The sequence below is a fragment of the Prionailurus viverrinus genome, chromosome B4, assembly GCF_022837055.1.
Source record: "Prionailurus viverrinus isolate Anna chromosome B4, UM_Priviv_1.0, whole genome shotgun sequence".
NCBI classification, from domain to species: Eukaryota; Metazoa; Chordata; class Mammalia; order Carnivora; family Felidae; genus Prionailurus; species Prionailurus viverrinus.
Genome location: NC_062567.1, coordinates 16634663 through 16657106, shown reverse-complemented (window position 1 = coordinate 16657106; position 22444 = coordinate 16634663). Strand labels below are relative to the sequence as shown.

General features: G+C 41.6%; 1 protein-coding gene and 1 non-coding gene across 2 annotated transcripts in view; one reads left to right on the top strand and one right to left on the bottom strand.

The window, feature by feature from the left end:
* Window positions 1-22444, top strand: part of NEBL (nebulette) — a 366680-nt gene that overhangs the window by 42073 nt on the left and 302163 nt on the right. The window lies entirely within an intron of this gene.
* Window positions 21100-21230, bottom strand: LOC125171445 (small nucleolar RNA SNORA51). Its single transcript, XR_007154350.1, has one exon. It is a non-coding gene; the product is annotated as a small nucleolar RNA SNORA51 (small nucleolar RNA).

The window sequence follows — 22444 nt, the reverse complement described above, 5'->3', positions numbered from 1 at the left end:
ACACAGAATCTGAAGCAGGCTCTAGGCTCTGAGCTGTCAGAGCCCGACGTGGGGCTCGGACCCATGAACCGTGAGATTATGAGTTGGACGCTTAACCGACTGAACCACCCAGGCGCCCTAAGGTTGTTTTTTTTTTTTAAATAGCTGGTCAAATTAGGAGTCAAACAAGGTACATCCATTGATATGGCTGTTTTTTTCTAGTTTGTATTTTTCCATTTACAATTGTCCCCTTCCACTCCCGTCCTCTTTTTCATTCCTTTTATTGGCTGGGGAAACCAGATCATTTACACTGTAGAACGTCCCACAACTTTGGTTTGCCTAATTGCTTTTGTGTAGCATCATTTAACTTGTGCCTCTGTCCCCATATTTCTTGTAAACTCATAGTTAGAACAAGAGATCTGCTTCAATTCTGGTTTATTATTGTTATCATTTTTGTTTTCTGGCAAGAGCACTTGGTAGGTAGTGCTGTGTATTTCCCATTGCATCACATTAGGAGGGGTGTGATGTCTGACGCACCCATTTCAGTGCTGTTAAGATTGAGCAGAAGATTTAGCCGCGTGCTTGATGCATCCTTTGTAAGTACCTCATCCACTGCTTACTTAACGGTTTTTGCAACAACTTACCTAGGAGTTGCAAAATGGAAACTTTCTAATTCCGTCATTATCTCTGCCTGTATTAGTTGGGAACCTTTCATATGGGTAAGATTTCCACCATCAGTTATTTGGTTATCCTGAAATATAGCTTGACGAGAAAAAGCAGGATACATTTTCGTCTTCGCCTTTTACTTATCAATTGTCAGCGTGATAATTGGGGCTGTAGCAACTTGTGCTGGCGGTTACCAGTAAACTGCTGTCTACTATTTTGCGGGTGGAGGTGGAAGGACATCTCGTCAAGTCATTACTGACCCCCAGGCTTTATAGATTTGATGTATTTGAATCAGTTGCTGTCATTCTTTTTGATATTCATCTTGTGTCATCTTTGGCCAGTGGAAGCTCCCTCTAATTGGCTTGTGTGTCACCCTATTAGTCTGAGTCATTAACTTCTGCACAGCAGTTTCCACCTCTTTAAGTAATTGGATTAGTTGGTCTTTAAGATTCCTTTTAGTTCTAGCTTACCTTCCAGAGAAAAGAGGCTGTACTCTAATGCTCTGCAGTAAATATCTCTTATGCTGCAAATACTCTGTTTTCTTCCTCTGTAGAGGGCACACAGTGAGTGAATTAATGCATTGGAAGATATGAAAGGTTTTTGTTTCTCTCCCTTTGATCTTTTAGCTCCCGCTTATGTGACACTGGCTCAGGACGCTTCCAGACCCTAAGCTCAGTATCTAGGTAGAAGACAAAACGAAACAAATGATATCAGCATTTCTCTGTACTTGAGGTTGTAATGAGGTTTACCAAGAAAGTCCCTTAGTTTGAAGATAGATTGGCTTGGAAATATACCAGCATTATGGTTGTTATTACTCCCATTGTGATATTTTTCTCACCTTCTATATGGGGCATCGGGCAGGAAGAATGGAGAGCGGCTGTTCATCCCTTAGCCCTGGGAAAGGGAGCGAGGAAGGGCTGAGGGCCCCCCAGTGAGCTGTTCAGGGAAGTCCAGAAGGCTGCAAACCTGGCCAAGCCTTGCCAGGTGGCCGTAGAGAGTCCGCCCCAGTCCCTATAAGCCGGGAGCTGGAGCCCATCCATCCAGGCAGCGCCTGAACCAGATCCAGGCGACTGGGCCAAGTCCCCGAGGCTGTCCCTGGGACCAGAAGGTATAACCAGAGGGAAGCATGGATTTAAATTCCAGGGCATGCGACAAAAGCTTACCGTATCTGAGAAGAAGGAGCCGAAAATGACTTTTTATGAATGCTTGAAGGACACTGTCTTACAGTGAACCGTATATAATAAAATTTAAGAAGGGCTTGAGTTTTGTTTCTGTCTGTGTCCTGTGGAGCACATGTGACTTCAAAGGCAACTCTGTAGGGTGCAGGGAGAAAAGAGCATGCTTTTATTTCTGATTTTGGCACAGACCCTCCAAACTATTTTTGATGGCCAAGGAAAAAAAACCTTACATTCTCTCTAAATTCATTCGCATTTGGCAGACCTACCTTTGTTTTCCTACCCTGGCAGTTTCCACTGCTTCCACCTGTGTGTTCTCCCTCCTTTGAGGCTTTATCTTGCAGGAAAAAGGCAAGGGTGATGTTAGATAATTTCAAGTGAGGCCTCCGATGGCCCAGTTCATTAATCGCCCCATCCTCGACCGTTCCTTTTTTCCCACCCTAAGTGCCTTCTGAACTTAAAGTCGTTTGCAAGACTTTAAAACCACAAAGCACCCCTTTAATAGGAGTCTGATATAAAAAGAGCACCTGGTTTTATTTCAGTCTGATGGGACCCTTTGTTGACGAGCAGATAAAGCTTTAGCCTCATGCATGCACGCAGTGGCTGTGTGTGTGTAAGCTTCCACAGACCTGAAGATCACATTAATTATAGAAATCAGGGACGTCACAGTTGTTTTCAATGAGTGTCTCTGCCTCCCTGACACGAGCCAGTATAATTAACATACAGTGTTATATTAGTGTCAGGTGTACAAATAGTGACTCAGCACGTGCATCCATCACCTAGTGCTCATCATGACAGGTGCCCTCCTTAATCCCCATCACCTGTTTCACCCCTGCCCTCCCCTTGGGTCACCATCAGTTTGTTCTCTACAGTTAAGAGTGTGTTTTGTGGCTTGTCTCTCTCTCTTTTTCCTTTCCTCATTTGTTTCCTTTCTTAAATTCCACATGTGAATGAAATCAGGTGGTATTTGTCTTTCTTGGACTGACTTATTTCGCTAGCATTATACTCTCAAGCTCCATCCATGTCATTGCCAATGGCAAGATTTCATTTTTTTTTAATGGCTGAGTAGTATTCCATTGTATCCATATACCGCATCTTCTTTGTCCATTCATCTGTTGATGGACACTTGGGCTGCTTCCGTACTTTGCCTATTGTAAATAATGCTGCAATAAACATAGGGGCACATATACCCCTTTGAATTAGTGTTTTTGTATTTTTTGGTAAATACCCAGTCGTGGAATCACTGGCTCATACGGTATTTCTATTTTTAACTTTTTGAGGAACTTCCATACTGTTTTCCACAGTGGCTGTAAGTCTTCTGGCTTGTTTGGGGGCCAAGTTTCCTTTGTGGTGTCTTTGCCCTGCCTTTCCCTAGCTTCTCCTCTCTACTTGGACTTCGGTGCAGACTGATTTAGGGCAATGCTGTTTTTATTTCTTTTGGCCAATTTCTGATCATTTTTATTACTCTTCTCCAAACTCTGTATTGCCTATCCTGTTTGAAACTTTGAATCCTAATATAGGTGGGTGGTGGATTTGCCTAATTTTAAGAGTGGTCCTAATGAAGTTAATGCGGTGGTTTTATTGCCAGAAGGGTCTTGTGGCTTCTCAGGAAGAAACATCACACTCTGTGTGAACCAGGAGAAAGGGCCCTGGTCTGATTATTACAGATTAGCAAGTGAAGGGCAAGGTATTATTAGCTTCAATACCTTTGGTATTAGAATTCTTTTTATCCCTGTATTAATAACTCATAATTCATTGGTCTTTTCTCTAATTGTTGTTAGTGATGTTGCTTTAAGTTGTAAAGGACAATAATGCAGTAATGATAATAGTTATATCAATATGTTACAAGATTTACCCCTGTTTTCATCCTTCAGCAAAATAGAACCTTCTCTGAAGAGTTGGGTTATGAGTAGAATGAATTTATGTTGGCCTAGTAAGCAGTATTATGATCTAAAAGCATTTATCTAGGTGACAAATGTGGAAGGTATTATATGGAATTCTATAAATACCAAGAAATATTTCATCCATTTGCATATATTTTCCATCTTCTGTGCACAAAATTGTATAAAATGGTGCTAGTGAGGGGCACCTGGGTGGTTTGGTTGAGCATCTGACTTCAGCTCAGGTCATGATATCATGGTTCGTGAGTTCGAGACCCGTGTTGGGCCCCGTGCTGACAGCTCAGAGCCTAGAGCCTGCTTCAGATTCTGTGTCTCCCTCTCTCTGCCCCTCCCTGGCTCATGCTCTGTCTCTGTCCCTCTCTCTATCTCTCAAAAATGAATGAACATTTAAAAAACATTATAAAATGGTGCTAGTGAACACACACACACACACACACACACACACACACACACAGCAATTTCCCTCAAAGAGCTTACTGTTATACTCCAGTAAAGAAACAGAAAAAGAACTTATATGAAACCTTTATTGAATAACACAAGGAAACTTGAACCTAAATGTTGAATTGGTTGAGGCTAGCTAGATATATATTACATGAACTCAGACAGGGAGACTATAGAGTAGATGAGTTGGAGATGCCACACCAAGAGGAAGAAGAATTTGGGCAATTTGGGTGGGGGCTGGTGAGGTGAGGAGAAGAAGCACGTTAGGCACAAATAATGGCACTGGTAGGGCCAGAGAGAAGGTCCGTCTGGTGAGGATTGATGGGCCACTGGGAAGGCCAGGATGGTTTGAACTGAGGGCTTAGGCACACAAGAGACTTAGTGAGCTTTTTGCTAGTGATTTCAGTGTATGAATGAAACTGAGGCTAGAGAACTGTGAGACTATGAAGTTTTATCTACAGATAGGAAGTAAGCAGCAGGTATATTCACACCATATCATTGCTGGCTTTGGTAGTTTAGACTATTTGCCAAGTCAGAAGAAAACTATAAAGTTGCAAGCACTTGTATTAGCAAATACAGTGTACTACCCTAATGTGATCCAAGGTACAAATTTGTCTTTGACTTTACGGAAGAGGATTATAATTCTGTAAGATCTATAAGCATGAAGACCTTGTCTGATTTAGCTTTATGTTTCCCAAAAGGTACATCCTAGCACATGGTGGGTTTTCATAGTTTTCACTGAATTATATACATGAATTTAATATAGCACATCCTATGATTTTGGTCTCAAAGAGGCATTATAAATGACACTCCAGAGTACCCAGTAGAGGTGGGCCTCATTGTCCAGGGAGCTTCTTATGCATTGGTGAGGTCCCGCTGCTAGCTTTTTCATGTATCTTTCTGGGTTACTACCAGACCAGCCAAAATTATGTTATCGAAGTATCGTCTATGACTATAGTAACCGTAGTAGGTATGTGAGACTGGATTCTTGACGTTACAGAAATTATGTTACATTGGAAAGATAAGAGTATTCATTGGGGAAAAATCAGAAGATCCAAAAAGGCAATATATAAGGCAGAAATGCTGGAGGGGTTTGTCTTTCCTGCTGCTCTCTTCTTCATTTGTCTTTTCCTTAGGAAATCCATCTGTGTCGTATTTTCAACTGCTGTGTCTGCTGATGATACACATCGATACCTGTTTTGGATTTCATGCCTGGACACTGAGCATTTTTCCATCACCTCAAACTTCATATTGTTAAAGCCAACCAGATTGACTTCCTTTTCCTTCTTCTGCACTGTTGTTCTAATCACCGAGGCTCAGAATCATTGACTGTTTCTGTATATCCATATCTCCTTGTGTTCATCAGTTGCCACGAGCACTCTATTCTGAACTGTGAGTAGGTCAAGAGAATAGAAGATATTTTTAACCAAGCGAGCCCCAATATGCAGAGCAAATGGACAAAAGGAAAGAAAGTGATGTTCTCGAGACTCTGATGGAAGACACAGATGATAGAGTTTTGACTTAATGGTACAGAGAAAGATCTGTTTCAGGGCAAGAGAAACCCCTGCATTCCTTGGCCTGAAACATATGTTACCCGTTAACTTGCTTAATGTTGGTATATCAAATTTTGATAAATAGAATTCTGCTTTAAATGTTTTAGAAAAGCTTAGGATCGACAGGAAGCCTGTTATTAACTTTGTATTTTCCTGTCACAGTATTTTCTGGTATACTGGTAGGTTTCCATGCAGTATACACTGATTCTTAGCTCCACGATCACCAGGCTGTCTTGTGTGTGGCTTTAGGTTAATGGAATGAGCTGTCATGTGTGGTAGGCTCTCACTAGGGGTATTTAAGCAGAGATGGCATTACTCTTTCTGATACCAAAGACAGGAGGCTGGCCCTGGGTAGGAGATCGGACTGCCTCTCTATGACCCCTTCTAAGATTAAGATTTGGGGGGCGCCTGGGTGGCTCAGTCAGTTAAGCAACTGACTCTTGGTTTCGGCTCAGTTCATGATCTCACAGATTGCAGGATGGAGCCCTGCATCGGGGCTTGGACTTCTCCCTCTCCCTCTCTCTCTGCCCCTCCTCTTCTTGCTCTCTTTCTCTGTCTCTCTCAAAATAAATAAACTGAAAAGATATTATCATTTTATTGTGATTTATAAGAGGATTATTTAGTCATTAATTTCTACCATTATGTAATATACTGGCAGTAGGCATGCATTGATTTTGGCTTTCTCTGTGTCACCTTGGAAGGCATGAGGTTAAATGCAAATGACATCCAAGGGGGGGGGGGGCGCCACGATTATTGAATCGGGGGTGGGGTGGGCTGTGATTGTTGAATTAAACTAAAATATTCTTTTGACTTTGTCACGTGGAGCTCAGTGGTAGGGGCTGAATCTTGGAAGAACTGGGCATAGCATTATCACAGCATTAAGGTGGTCCACAGACAATTAGCCGGACCAAGTTTATAACATTACATTGTTATGAAGGCTCAGGGTATCTCTCTGTAAGGGAGGTAGAAAAGGGATAGGAAGAAATACCCTTTCCTTTGAACTGAAGCCATGCAAGACAAAAAGATAGCAGGGTGTAATTTCAGGGTGCTTGATCTATACTGTAAAAAAAAACAAAAAACAAAAAAACGTTTCAGAGCCAGGCATACTTTAGAAATTACCTCCTGGGTTTTTTAGCCATGTTTCATTTTCCCGGTCTCATACTTTAAGAGGTTCTCCCTCTACTTCATAGAGGGAGCTTGAGGTTATTCTCTGAAGCTTAAAAAGTGTGGCTCCCTTAGATCCTTTGCCAGTATCCCATCATCATCTTGAAACAAAGAACCTGGTAAACATCCACAGCTTACTCGGTGGAAAAATGCCTTTGAACCAGTTCGACCATCAAGAAGAATCTTTACAGCAGCAAACACAGAGCTGTATTGTATGTATTTAGTGCTTGCTCCAGACTTCTCTGGCATGTGTCTTTCTTCTGGAGCTCCCTCTTGAGCGAGCATTGTCCTTCTTGTGCCATCGTTGTCCTGTCGGTGGTCCTAGGTGTTTTCTGCTATCACGAAATACTTAGGAAGAGTGCCGACTAACCAGTGTAGGAATGATGGAATGGAATGCATGGAAGAAGAAACCATAGCAATGAATAGTAATTAATTGATTCAGGCAAGAATGATCTATAGATGCTAAAATCAGTGAGTGAAAGATTGTTGGGAACAGAGTTTTCTCGAAGTGTCACCCTCTGGGCTACTCAGTTAAAAGGAAAACAGGTACCTTTACAGTGGAGAATACCTTAAACATGTGATCAAATTCAGGCAATTTAACATCACCAAAAGAGGAACTAATTGACGTCATGTACCTTCTGATTTGATCCCTGCCTGTCGCTTATGCAGCATTCCTGCCCCAAATGTTTAACCCAAATCTACTCACAAGGAAACAATCAGACAAATCCAAAAATGAGGGCTTGTTTTTTTTTTTTTTTTCTTAAAGAAATGCCAGTCATTAGATTGAAAGAGCTAGGGGAACTGTTTTTTGGTTGGAGGAGGCCAAAGAGATGTGACATCTAAATGCAGTGTGTGATTTTGGGGTGCATCCTAGGTCAGGGAAACAGCTATAAAGGACATATATTGGGCCATTTGGGGATATTTGAAAATGGACTATGTGTTAGGTAATAATGTTACATCAGTGTTGTTTCCTGAGTGAAATAGTTTTGCTTATGTCAAGAATGTCTTTGTTCTTAGGAGATTCATATCGAAGTATTTAAAAAAAAAATTTTTTTTTTTAACGTTTATTTATTTTGGGGACAGAGAGAGACAGAGCATGAATGGGGGAGGGGCAGAGAGAGAGGGAGACACAGAATTGGAAGCAGGCTCCAGGCTCTGAGCCATCAGCCCAGAGCCTGACGCGGGGCTCGAACTCACGGACCGCGAGATCGTGACCTGAGCTGAAGTCGGACGCTTAACCGACTGAGCCACCCAGGCGCCCCTCATATTGAAGTATTTATGAGTTAATTGTCACGCTCCTTGCTATTAACTTTCATGTGAGTCATATAAAATATTATATATGATAATATTTGTGATCTATAACTTATAGTAAATATATAATAATATAGTATAATACACTGTATCACATATATGATGTGTATTTACCTTATGCATACATACATACAAATCATACATACATACATTTGTGTCATATATAAAGCAAATATGGCAAAATGCCGAAAATCTTTAAATCTAGGTAGAAGACATATTCATTGCACTGTTTTTGAAAACTTTCTGAGATTGGAAATTTTCAGCATAAAACGTTGAGGAGAAAATAACTTTTGTTTTTTGGGGAGGTAGTGGAGAAAAATGTTGAGTTGTTAAGCTCATGTTTATGAGAAAATGGCATTTTATTACTGTTGAATAAAGCAGAGTTAGATGGTAACAGCCCATTGAAAACAAGTGTTCACAGCATAATTTGTTACGTGAGCTTGATTCAGAGAGTCTTGAATTCAGAAATTTTAGAGCAGAGAAATGATTGCTGTGGGATTTCTCAGTCTTTCTCTTTTGTTTCCACAATATTGACTTTCTCCTGTTGTGAATCCCCAGCTCACAGGATTGTTGTAAGAATTAATGAGATAATGTATGTGCAAGTGCTTTGTAAGCTGTGAAAACAACGTCTCCAAGTTTCTTTGTGTTTAGGGTGTAACTTGTGCTGAATTGTAACACCCAGTGTTGTCTTTTATCAGTGTACGGAATACGCATTTGTGGGAAGACAAACTTGGGATCAGGGGCTTTATTAAGAGTCATTCCATAACATATGTAATTTAGAAAAATAAAGCTGCCTCCATTTAGAAGAGATTAACACAGTTCTGCCTTTTGGCATATCTAGAGCAGTGTCTAAATACATATAACAAATATTAGCTTTTTCGGCAATGAAACAAACTTCGCTCACTCTTTATGCTCATTTAACCAGTTGTGCTTATGAAAAAATCTTTCCCCAGGGGTTGGAAAAAGAGCAAATGAGATTTAACATAAGTCGAGAGAACATTAAGTAGAGAAAAGCTAAGAGTTGCTTGCTGTGCTGTTATCTTGTGATAATTTCAATTTAGGTTTTTAAATATGCTTTTAGAATTTTATTGTTTCACTAAATAGAAAATGGAGTCAATGTATATGGAGGACTTGGAATGAATACGGAGAACGAACGCTTTGCTCCTTCAGAGGGAGGCAGGGTCAGAAGATCTATTATGTGGTGATATTTTGACCCTGGCTGAGAGACGATTGCATAGAAAGAATGATGACAAGGAAGGAAATGGGGAGTGGCAAATTTTACACATTAGCTGGAGGAGACGTTCTGGTCAGTTCTTGAACTTGACCGGATTCTTCAGCTAGCATAGATAAGTCAGGTGCAGCCGTGGTCGGCACAGGTGTCATTGGTAATAGGTGTGAGGTTGCTAGATTAGCCAGGGTGACGCGAGGTGGTGATCGTTGTCAGTTGGCATTTGGGAAGATCATGACGATGACAATTTTAAACAGCAATGACCACTGAGCAACTACTATGTGCGAAGAGAGGCATTGGCTGCCTTATGTGCGTTTTCTCAGTTAAACCTCACAAAATCCCTATGAGGAAGGTATGTGCTCATAGGCTTCTCATTTTTCGGATGAGCAAGGTGGACCGAGAGAGGTTAAATAACTTGTGTAGGTCATGCACAGAGTCGTGGCAAAGTCGCTACAGGAACCCACGTTGTCTGACTCCAGAGCCCGTTTGACTACCGTGCTGTATAGTCAACTGACTCTCGAAAGTTGGTCTTGGAGAGAACCGGTGAAGATGTGGAGAGTTTTTAGAGATAAGACATGTTTCTGGCGACGACAGAGTAAAAGGGGCTGGAATTGCTTTCTCAACTTAAACAGCTGAAAATGACCAGGGAAAATATGCGAAACAGCAGTTTTCAGACGTGAGACCAGTAGAAGGAGCACAAAACGGTAATCTTTCGGAGGAGGGAAACAAGTGGGGTCGCTCCAGCTCACTGCCTGGAGTACATATTGTATTTTCAGACACATAGTAGAGCCTTGCTGTCACCCTCAGTTGAGGAAACAGTTAAAAGAGGCTTCAGTCGCTAGAATAGAATTCACAGGGTGGCAAGGTCCTGGGTAGCAGAGAATGACACAGAGAGACAGCCCCCGAGGTCTGTGTGGTTTTCCGTGAACGCGTGGGAGGAAACTGCCCGAGGCCAGGGAAAGACATGGCAAAGGCTCGGGTGGAATCCACCACCCGGATCGGGAAGACGCGCTAACGTCCAGGTATCATTGGGAGTTCTCAGAAGACCACTGCCTCACTTGTGTGGCACAATTAGCCCTTAGACTAAAGACTGTTCTGGTCTTGCTTAGCAAAGCTTAAAGGCAAGCCACGGAAGGATCAGGTTATTTCCGAGTAACTTTGTTGCATCCAACACAAAGGCCAAACATATTTAATTAAAAAAAACTTTTTTTTTAATGTTTATTTATTTTTCCAGAGAGAGGGAGAGAGAACAGACGGGGGAGGGGCAGAGAGAGGGAGACAGAGTCCGAAGCAGGCTCCAGGCTTTGAACTGTCAGCACAGGGCCCGACGCTGGGCTCGAACTCACGAACCTCGAGATCACGACCTGTGCCGAAGTCAGACACTTAACCGGCTGAGCCACCCAGGAGCCCCTAAATGGACCAAACATATTTAAAGGAAAATAAAAAAGCTCCAGCCCCAACAAAATAAAATTCACATTGTGTGGCATCCAATCAGAAATTGCCAGGCATTCAAAGAAGCAGAAAAATGTGATCCATAATGAGGAGAAAACAATCTACAGAAAAAGACCCAGAAATGACACAGATCCCCCTACCCCCCCCCCCCACTTAAAAAGAAATGGACAAATTGAGTGATCATATTTTTATTAAAAAATATTAAATTTGTATTTAAAGACACTCCCACAAAGCTAACTCCAGACCTAGGTTCCTTCATTGGTGAATTCTACCCAGTATTTAAGGGAGAAATAGCAATTCTACATAAACCCTCAGAAAATGGTAAAGGTTATGAGGTGAGTAGTATCCTAATTCCAAAACTAGACAAAGAAATTAGCATTTTATTACTGTTGAATAAAGAAACAAAATTATACTCCCCCATGAGAACATGAGCTCCAGGAAGACTGCCAAGTCCTGTCCACCTCTGTGGCTTCCACCCGGTTTGGGACAGTGTTTTGTACACGGTGATGCCTTAGTACATATATGCTGGTTAGCTGACAGCATTTTATTACTGTTGAATAAAGAAACAAAATCATACTCCCCCATGAGAACATGAGCTCCAGGAAGACTGCCAAGTCCTGTCCACCTCTGTGGCTTCCACCCGGTTTGGGACAGTGTTTTGTACACGGTGATGCCTTAGTACATATATGCTGGTTAGCTGACAGAATGATGTTTCCTAGAGTTGAATAAAAAAACAAAATTTATTCAACATACTGTTGAATAAAGAAACAAAAATTACAGAGCAACATCCTTCATAAACACAGACATAAATGTTCTTAACCGATTTTTAGCCTATCAAATCCAACAATACATAAAAGGGATAATACATCGTGGCCAAGTAAGGGTTTAATCCCAGGAATGCAGGGTTGGTATAAAATTTAAACATCAATCAGCGTTATTCATATTAGCAGACTAAAAAAGAAAAAGCGTATGTGTATCTTAACTAGACACAGAAAAAGCATTGGGCCATATCTCACATCCCTTCCTGATGAAAACTCAGCAAAATAGGGACAGAAGGGAACTTCTCCATCCTGATACGGGGCATTTGTGACAGACGTTTGTAAAGCTAACCTCTCACGTAACAGTGAAAGACTGAAAGCTTTACCCTAAGATGGGGGGCAAGGCAAGGATATCCACTTTCACAACTTCTATTCAGGGTAGTGCTGGAGGTACTTGTCGATGCAATAAGGCAGGAGAAAGAAAGAAAAAGCATATAGATTGGAAAAGAAAGATAGACTGTCCTTATTTATAGACAATATGATGGTCTCTGTAGGTAATCCTAAAGAATCTAAAAAAAGCTACTAGAACTAGTAAGTGAGTTTTACAGGATGGCAGGACATAAGTTCCTGCATACGGATTACATTTGACTATAGTTCTATACACAGTACTAGCAATGAGCAATTAGAACTTGAACTTGAAAAGCAATCCCATTTACAACAGCATCGAAAATTATGAAGTGCTTTGGGATCAATTGGACAAAAAAACATGGGTAAGACCTCTACACTGGAAACTATCACATTCTGCCGAGAAAAATTAATTAAGGTCTAAAAAAAATGGATAGATCACAGATTGGAAGACTCAGTATTATTATGTCAGTTCTCCCCAAATTGATCCATATATTCATCATTCTCGCAGTTGAAATCCCAGCACCCTTTTTGTCTTGCACAACTTGACTGCTGATCTACAAATATAATCTTGAAAAAAAAAAAAAAGAAGGAAATTGTAACACGTTATGTTGCCTGATTTCAGGACTTACTGTAAAGCTACAATAATCAAGGCCTTGTGGTGGTAGCATGAAATTAGGAGACTTGAAACACAATAATTTTCCATAAAGATGCCGAGTTAACGCAATCGGGTAAGGAACATTCTCTCAACAAATGGGGCTGAAACAATGGTATAGCTATATGCATGAAAAAAAAAAAAAAAGACTTCTCTCTTACTCAGACCACACACAAGAATGAACTTGAAGTGGACCACAGACATAAATTTTATGTAAGACAATTAAATTTCTAGAAGAAAATGTGGAGCAAAGTTTTAGTGATCGTGAGTTGGGCAGATATTGAAAAAATATGAGACAAAAAGCAGACACTATACAAAAACGGATACATCGTATCTCATGGAAATTAAAATCTTTTTTTTTCCTCAAAAGGTGCCAATAGGAAAGTGAAATGGGAGAAAATATTGCAAAATACTTATCACACAAAGGATTTGTACCCAGAATACATAAAGGAGTCCTTTTTTTCTAGTTTTGTTATTATTATTATTATGAAAGTATAGTTGAAATTATAAGGAACTCTTAAAACTCAACAGTAAGAAGACAAAAACTTCATGAAGCCCGTTAAAAATGGGCACAAGAGTTGGAGAAGCATCTTTTTTCACATGGTTAGTCATTAAGTAGATGTAAATTAAAACCACAGATACACTACTGTGCTCCTGTTACAATGCGTAACATGTTACAACGCATAACATGTTTCCCCATGTTATATTCCCGTTATAAATGTTTCCCCAAAAGTTGGATACCATCCCTCCAGCAATTCTACTCCTAGTTAGACAAGAGAAATAAAGCATAGGTGTTCAACGTGTATGTATAAAGACTTGTACGCGAATGTTCATGGCTCTGTAGCTTTATTTCTGATAGCCCCAACCCGGAAACAACACCAACGTCCATCAGTGTGAATGGATAAATGTGAACTGATTTTGGTGTATCCATACAACGTAATACTACTCAACAACGAGAAGGAACAAAACGTCAACACGCTCAACACCATGGATGACTCTCAAAGTAATTATACTGAGCGAGTGGGATTAGTCAGTAACACACCCGGTAACACAGTACACACAGTAACGTTCACATGTGATTCCATTTCCATACAATTCTAGAAAAGGCACCATGATCTGTAGCGACAGAAAGAGTATTGGTGGTTCCCTGGGTTTGGGTTAGTGGAGAAGGAGGGGGAATGGAATGCAAAGAAATCTGAGGAAACTGTTGAGGATGGAAGTCTTCATTATCTTGATTGTGGTCATAGTTTCATGGGTATATATATGGATGGCAAAGCCCATTAATTGCACACTTTGAACATGTGCCTCATATTGTGTGCCAATTATGCTTCATTAAAGCTGTGAAAAGAACCCTAACTCCTGGCATTGGTGAGACACTGAAGTAGCACATTAACAGTTGCGGTAGTAGAAGCCTAGATATTTAGAGCAGATGAGACCGTAGAGATGCTCTTCGCCATCACCGAGAAGTGAGTGATCTGTCCAGGGTAGTCGCACACTATGTAATTAAGCCTCATCGAAATGTTACATCTCATGACTCCCCCATGAGAACATGAGCTCCAGGAAGACTGCCAAGTCCTGTCCACCTCTGTGGCTTCCACCCGGTTTGGGACAGTGTTTTGTACACGGTGATGCCTTAGTACATATATGCTGGTTAGCTGACAGAATGATGTTTCCTAGAGTGAATTATAGATGAGAACCGCCTCACATTCTTGGTTTAGTGGAAAGATGCCCTCGGTACGTGGTAGATCTTATTACAGTTTCCACTTCTAAAACGTTTTGGGGTTTTCTTTGGGCACAGAGTTGTTATACTGCCATTCGTGACACTACTGAGGCCTGGGAAAGCCTCTGAATTACTGGGTTGCATATTATCGAGGGTCTTCAAGTGTCAGAGAAGCTAAACAATAGGAGCTTAAGCAAGAAGGAAGGATGTTTCTCTGTCACCCAAGTCTGAGCTGATGTGGTGGCTCAGCTCTGTGAGGTCATCGGAGACCCGCCTCATTCTTGTTTTCCACCATCCGTCGGTCTCGCCTTGTCCCGACGTTTCATGGTGGCTCTCACCATGTCCACTTTCCCTGCAACAAGAAGGCGTGGGGGCAGGAGAAACGTAACAGTTTCAACCATCACATCTCTGTACAGATGGTTTTGGCCGGAGCTGTTTCTTGGCCATAGCGAGCTGCAGGTGAGCTGGGCGTGAAGTCTTACGTTGGAAGAACGGAGAACAGATATCGTGGGGGGTGACTGGCAGTCTTCGATACAGGGAAGGGTCTGAGGATCACAGGAGGTTCAGCCTCACAGATGACTAGAGTTCACGAAGTTCATGGTGTGGCCGTGTCACCCAGAACTTCACTTCTTGCATCGATTCAAGGAAGGGACACAAAGGCTGTGTCACTGGAGATGTGGCTGGAGAAGGGCAGGCTGGGTCTTCGACCCCATCACTGACCCACCCTCTTCTGTTTCGGGCTATGAATGAAGGAGCTGACCCTCCCTCCACTCCCTCTGCTAAAGTTACTTCCTGATGGCTAATACTTTTTCCAAAAAAAAAAAATCACAAAATGTTGCTGTGGCAGGTCGGGATGAGAGAATGGAACCTTCCCATGAGAAAACTGCTACAAGGGACACCTGAGGAAGACTGGCAGGAGATGTGTTATTAACATTTAATAACTTAGTGGCTTAGTCATTGCTAAGGATGTTATAATATGTTTTAAAAATTAATTTCTTGGGGCGCCTGGGTGGCTCAGTCGGTGAAGCCTCCGACTCTTGATACTGGCTCAGGTCATGATCTCACAGTTCGTGAGTTTGAGCCCTGCATTGGGTTCTGCGCTGACAGCGTGGAGCCTACTTGGGTTTCTCTCTCTCAATCTCTCTCTCTCTCTCTCTCTCTCTCTCTCTCTGCCCCCTCCCCTGCTCATGTGCTCTCTTTCTCTCTCTCAAAATAAATAACCTTAAAGAAATTAATGTCTCGCAATTTTGTGAAGCAGCTGATTTTAATTTTCACTTTTTTAAGCGGAAGAAACTGAGTCGTGGAAGGGTATATAACGAAGCATCTCTATGCAACGAGTGGCACAAATCAGTCCTGGAAACCCAAATTACGGATTTGCCATCCATTTCTTTGCCCACGAGGTCATGCTTCTTTTGGAGAAGATGAGAAACGATCTAAAGAAAAAGAAAGAAAATTTAAGAACTTTCTCCCCCAGCCCTGGATTCATAGAATAGACATTTCTCTGTTGATTGTCCCCGGGGGTGGCCCCCCAGAGTTCACAGGGAAGTGGACTGCCTCGTCCTCAGAGCCGTGCACGGTGCTCTTTATCTTTTACGCAGGGTGCACAGCGTTGCTTAGCAACAGTGATTCCTCCGGCCCTTACAACCGCCGCAGCCCGCGGAACTGACAATAGAGCGGAGTTGGAGAGTGAGATCCTCATTTTTCAGCGTCTTCACTGTGGTTAAGGGGGGATAAAGAAAGGAAAGGCAAACGGGATGAAAGAATCTCAACCAACAGCACAGTGCAGAAAAGCATCGGCTGATGCTGGAGAAGGGTGCCGTGCCACGCATCCTACACGTGATGAGTAGATGCTGGCCGTGAGAATTAAAAGGGAGTCACCACAGCAGCAGAGGTTAATTAGAGAAAGTAAAGAGGCGAGAGGAGGAGATGACTGTGCAGTCTAAAAATCAAAGTTTCTGACCGACTGGGTGTCTCGAGCAAGTTTATCCTCTTTCTGTTTGGGGGTCTGTCTTCCTCCCTCCCTCCCTTCCTTTCTTCCAGATTATCGGGCAAGACTTTGAAGGGAAATAGAAAGGATGGAGGGAAGCTTTTTGATTTTTTTTCCCTCCAGCTCCCTTGTTGACAGTCTTAAAGACGGGTGAAGCGGCTTCTTACCGGCTTGGAAGTGTTTAAAAAGATGTCCAGGGTGGTGACTTTCGGCGCTGACCTCGGGTTGGCTTCTTTGTGGTCCTGTGCAACAGGGCAGGGCAGCCCCGGATGCTCGGAAGTGATCTGCAGCATTTGAGGGAATTTTAATGTTAGAAATGCCCTCGTTTCCTGGTTCATATTCTTTCTCGCCCTTTCCATCATCTCGTGGAGATAAAATGGAGGAGCATGTGCTGACCACTCACATGGGATATTTCAAACCTGAGAGATTACAATCTTTCATATCAAATGCAGTTACGGCCCTTTGTAGAGCAGTTTTCTGAAGTGAATCAGATGGGTTTTTCAGAGCCGAAGGAAGTCAGAGGATGAAATAAATAAAAGCAAAGAGGAAATTGGAAGGGGTGTGTGGGGGGGAAACATATGTTTTCAGATGATATTTTAAAATAGATGGAGAGCTGATGAGACAGAGATACTGAAAACCGGCTCCAGATGGTGGGAATAGAAGTGGCAAGCTGGTGTGAAGGGACAGAGCACAGGCATCAGATGGGGGGAGAAGGCGAGGGGAGAGGGGAGGCGGAGGCTGAGGGAGGCCACCATGTAGATGGGCGGGGTACTAAGAGTGGTTGAGGTTCCACAGAAAGAAATTAGAATGATTGAATCCATACCCTTCACCTTTAGGTTAATAATTTATTCAATACGTTTCTGTCTCGTATTAGATCTTTTTAAATGATATGTTTATGGAAAAAGGCAAACTTGTTTCACTTTGACGCCTTTGCAAAAGCTATGGCTGTAGACAAAACAACTATTCACATCATCACCGATGAGAGGCCTTGGAGGAAGAGGGCCAGAAGGGGACTCTATCAAAACTTGTTTTTTCTATATACATTCAAATTATGGTGATACCTATGGCAGGATATTTATGCTTTCCTGTAATAGCCTTATAGAGCCCTAAATGACCTGAATTTATCTTCACCAATTGGTCGGAGGGGGAGGAATGATTGAGAGAGAGGAAATTGAGAAATAAGAAATTATTCCACGTCTAGTATTAAAATATCCAGAATGGCTTCTCATTACTAAGAGAGAGCGAAAAATCCATCCACTTTCCCTTTATGTAAAATGATGCCATTTTATTTGCATCGGTGGGTTTCCTGACTCTGAATTTGGTGCTATATTTTCACTCAGTGAGCATTTATTGACCACCTACTGTGTGCCAGGAAGAGTTCTAGGGCTTCCAAGAGGAACAAATCATAGTTTTGCCTTTGTCTTTTGCGTCAGTGATGAAAATGTCTCCTTCCATATTCGCACTCTGTGTGTTTGGCTTTGTTATTACCCCAGAGGTGCCTACAGCTTGAGTTCTTTCCCTGCCGTAAATCCACACCTCACTCTTGTCTCTTTTCAGCTGACCTGCCATTACTGATTTCTGCCTTTTCCAGCTGCTGGTGCTTAGATAATTGTTGGTATCAGCAGTTAGCTACCAGGGTTACAGAAAACATAAAGATTCAAAAGGAGATTATTTTAATGCTCATTTTATGTAGGGCCATGAATTAAAATGGCAACACTTGTCTAGTCCATTAAACAAGGAATAGAATTTGTATGCAGAAGGTGACTGCCCTCGTGTCACTAGAGTCTTTTGCATGGAGCTGTGTGTGACTATTCCATCCATAAAAAGTCCAGTGTCTTCATTTATTGTGTGGCCCTTATCATGTTTCAGGGAAATGCCCATAGCTTCACTTGTTGTGATTGACGCAGTTGCTTTTGCATGGGGTTGCTTGTCAGTTTCGTGTCAGTTTCAGAGATTGACTGAGCCTTATCTTTTCTGTTTACAGTTCTCTTGGACTTTTTCATTTGTTCTTGTTGCTTGCCATGGAAACCTTTTTGTAAATCTTTTGTTGGTGATGATGTAACCAGAACAGTACAGGCAGAGCCCCCAATGCCTGACAATACATGAAATGACTAGTTTAAGCAATACTGAAATAGAGGCAAGCCTATTGCTATAGGGAACAGAAGGGACACACTCTATTATTGGGTTCTTTTTTTTCTTTTTTGCTAAGAGGCAACAGTTGTTGTAAATTTTGTTTGGAAACAGTAAAGAATTGGCAATGTGTGGGCAAAAGTTTCCAAAGTAGTGGTATCTGAGAAGTCAAAACTCCTACAAGTGTATTTAAATGAAATATAAGCTGAGAGATCATTATTTTTTTGGTTTTAAGGACAGCTTGTAGGTTACTGATGCTGTGACTCAGAAGGGTAGAGGAACCAGTGAGGGAGCTAGGATAAAATACAGGGGCCCATAGTAGGTGAAAAGTGGTACAAGTTGAGGAAAAATAGACTGATGTGGCAAAACCAGTCTAAATCCCTGTTAAAAATAGACACTCAAAACCAAGTAGATTCAGAAATGTGTGTAAATATTACGTTATTTTTTTTCTTTCTTTCTTTCTTTCTTTCTTTCTTTCTTTCTTTCTTTCTTCTTTCTTTCTTTCCTTTTTTTTTTTTTGAGAGAGAGAGAGCAACCCCCGTGAGCTGGGGAGAGGGGCAGGAGAGAGAGAGAATCTTAAGCAAGTTCCATGCTCAGTGCAGAGTCCAACATGGGGCTCTATCCCACGACCCTGGGATCGTGACCTGAGCCAAAATCAAGAGTTGGATGTTTAACTGACTGAGCCACCCAGGCGCCCCAATATTATGTTTTTTGTAGATCCTTTAAAAATGTTTCAGCAACTTCTTCAGGCTAATCTAAGCTACTACCCTCAGCTAAATTTTTTTTGAGGAGTAAGTTTTACATGCAAATCAGGTTATTCCCAACTCAAGCTAAAGAAATTAGCTGGTAGAGGGTGAGATTAGGGAGGAGAGAGAGCTGAAGGAAGGTGGATGGAAGGAAGGTGAGGAAGAGGGCCTTAGAATTTCCCTGGTATCTAAGTCCAAAGTAGATTTCTTTCTTTCTTTCTTTCTTTCTTTCTTTCTTTCTTTCTTTCCTCAGAATTGTTTTCATTTTCTCACTCAAAATCATAGTATTAGCAACAGGATCATTTTGACATATCGGGGTGGGGGGGGGATACATTGAGATGCCTGTAGGTTCTATCCTCTTTAAAGCAAAAAGCACGGCATCAGGGTTGTGTGTAATATGACATTTAGAGTTTTGGAGCCAGAAGATAATCTCATCTAACCTCCTCGTTGTACTGGCGAGGAAGCTGCAATGTACAAGCTTAAATGATTTATTCAGTCTATCAGTGGATTAGTAGAGACCAGAACCCAGATTTTCTTATGTTCCTGCTCTCACGTCTTATATAGTCCTGTGAGGATTGGTGTGGAAAGAGGCATGAGAAAGCCAAACTATGTCTTCCCTATCGCTTTCTCAAAAAGCTGACATTGATAGACTATCTCTGACTGAGACAGAAGGAAGTCAACAGTGGCCAGGAGACAAACACCACTGGGGTACTCTTCTGTCCTCGAGCACAGAGTGCTCTAAATTCAATTCATATAGAAAATGCTTGAGATTTAAGAGAAAATTGCCATTCTGGTTCGAACCATACTTCCCATACTTTATCATTCTTCGTTATATGTATGTTACATACATTCTCCATAGTCTGGTTTGCTTCAAAATCCTTAAGCTCAACAATTTGAATAGCAGTTTAGTGCTTTGATTTTAAAAGGTAGACTTATGCTAATACCATGGTTTAACACCCTTAATTCAGTGTTTTCCAAAAGTTTATTGATGTAGAATTAAAACATTTTTTCTTAGGGGCACCTGGGTGGCTTAGTCGGCTGAGCATCTGACTTTGGCTCAGGTCATGGTCTCGTGGTTTGTGAATTCGAGCCCCATATTGGACTCGCGGCTATCAGCCTTCATGGCAGAGCCTCTGTCCCCCTCTCTCTGCCCCTCCCTGCTTGTGCTATCCCAAACATAAATAAATATTAAAAATTTTTTTTTCTTTATTTAAGGGAACTTGTAGGTGGTTTTGGTTATCTCTCCTCATCAGTTTACCTTCCTCTGACCTTGGTCCCCTTATTGTTCCTTCTGCCCCCTTTGCTTAGGCAAGATTTTCCCCAACTCAGTCTATATCTCCCCCAACCCAACCCATAACTTGGCCACTGGATAACTCTCTACTCTTCTTTCAGGGCAGGGATTCTGAAACTGTACCTGAGAATAGTCCTTGGAGTTGATATTTGGACCTCACCTCTTAGATTCCAATATAGTTGGTCAGAGATGAGGCCTTGGAACCTGTATTTTATTATTTATTTATTATTTAATTTATTCTTTAAATGTTTATTTATTTCTTTGGAGAGAGAGATAGAGACAGTGCAAGCAGGGGAAGGGCAGAGAGAGAGAGAGAGAGAGAGAGAGAGAGAGGGAGGAAGAGAGAGAATCTCAAGCAGGCTCTGCACTGTTAGCACAGAGCCCGATGCGGGGCTTGAACTCACAAACCGTGAGATCATGACCTGAGCCAAAACAAAGAGTCAGATGCTTAACTGCCTGAGCCACCTAGGCACCCCCAAACCTGTATTTTATTTTATTTTATTTTATTTATTTATTTTTTTTTATTTTTTTTTTTTTCCATGTCCCCCCATTCACAATACAGACCAGGCAAAGCACCTGGGCTGGGGTGTATATGGGTGGATTTACTCTGCCTCCTCTTTCTGTACAGTCAGTGTAAGAACACAGCCTGTGGTAAGCACCAGGAGGCTCCAAACCTGTATTTTAAAAAGCACTCCTGGGGCACCTGGGTGGCTCAGTCGGTTAAGCGTCCGACTTCGGCTCAGGTCATGATCTCACAGTTTGTGGGTTCGAGCCCCGCGTCGGGCTCTGTGCTGACAGCTCAGAACCTTTAGGCTGCTTCAGATTCTGTGTCTCCCTTCCTCTCTGCCCCTCCTCTGCTCGCACTCTGTCTCTCTCTGTCTCTGTGTCTTTCTCTCAAAAATAAATAAACATTAAAAAAAATTAAAAAAAAAAAAAGCACTCCCATTGACTTTGATGTAGGTGGTCCGTGAATCGCAGTGCTTAAATGATATCAGATTTTGAGTGCACTAATAAAAATCCTAGGGACATCTACACTTTGGATCCCTTTACCTAATGATAGGGAGCTTTTTTTCTGTGCTATTGTAGCCACTGGCTCTGTCTATGGGCCCTAGTTTTCCATTCATCTGTACTTAAGAATAGTTAATGGGGAAGAATTCTAGTTTCCCATACCCTATTGTCATCTTCCAGTTGATGAATCTGGTTTGGGGCAATCTACTCTCAGTGAGTGAGGCTTGAAGGCCAAGGGATAAAACTCATGCTGCCACCAAAGAGTGACATTGAGAAGGAACAGGTTTTAATCAGTAGCTGACTGCAGGCCTTCTTTGGACTCTTAAGAACTCTTAAGAGCAAATTAAGTTGAGTAATGATACTTAAAGTATCAAACCACAGATAAATAGAATTTTCTGTGGAAAGCTTGGAATGGAAAATAGTCTTTCACAAAAATGATAAAATGTTTTCTGGTTCTAAGGCAAAAAATAAATTATCTCTGCAAAAGAAAGCCAGTGAGAATTCTGGTGTGATTCATTGAATAGGAATAACACATCCAAGTGGAAGCTTAGAAAACCAGTTTAGGACATTAAAAAAAATTTTTTTTTTTCTCACAAATAGTGTAGTGATTTGTGTACAAAGCAGTAGATTTTTTGGAAAATTTTTTCTCTCTCCCTTTCTGGTGGGTGAACTTAGTAAGATGTATTTGATGAAGATAGAGATTTGTAGATTCGGGAGCTGAAGAGACCCTCCCGATCTTTTCGTCTTCCTGATTCTACCAACTCTCTTTAATTATGAAAGAAGCAACTGAAAACATTTTGACCACATGTAGATGTGTGTCCTTCTCTTGTTTCGGCTTGTTGGCAAGGGTGGCCATTTGGAAACATTTCTCCGT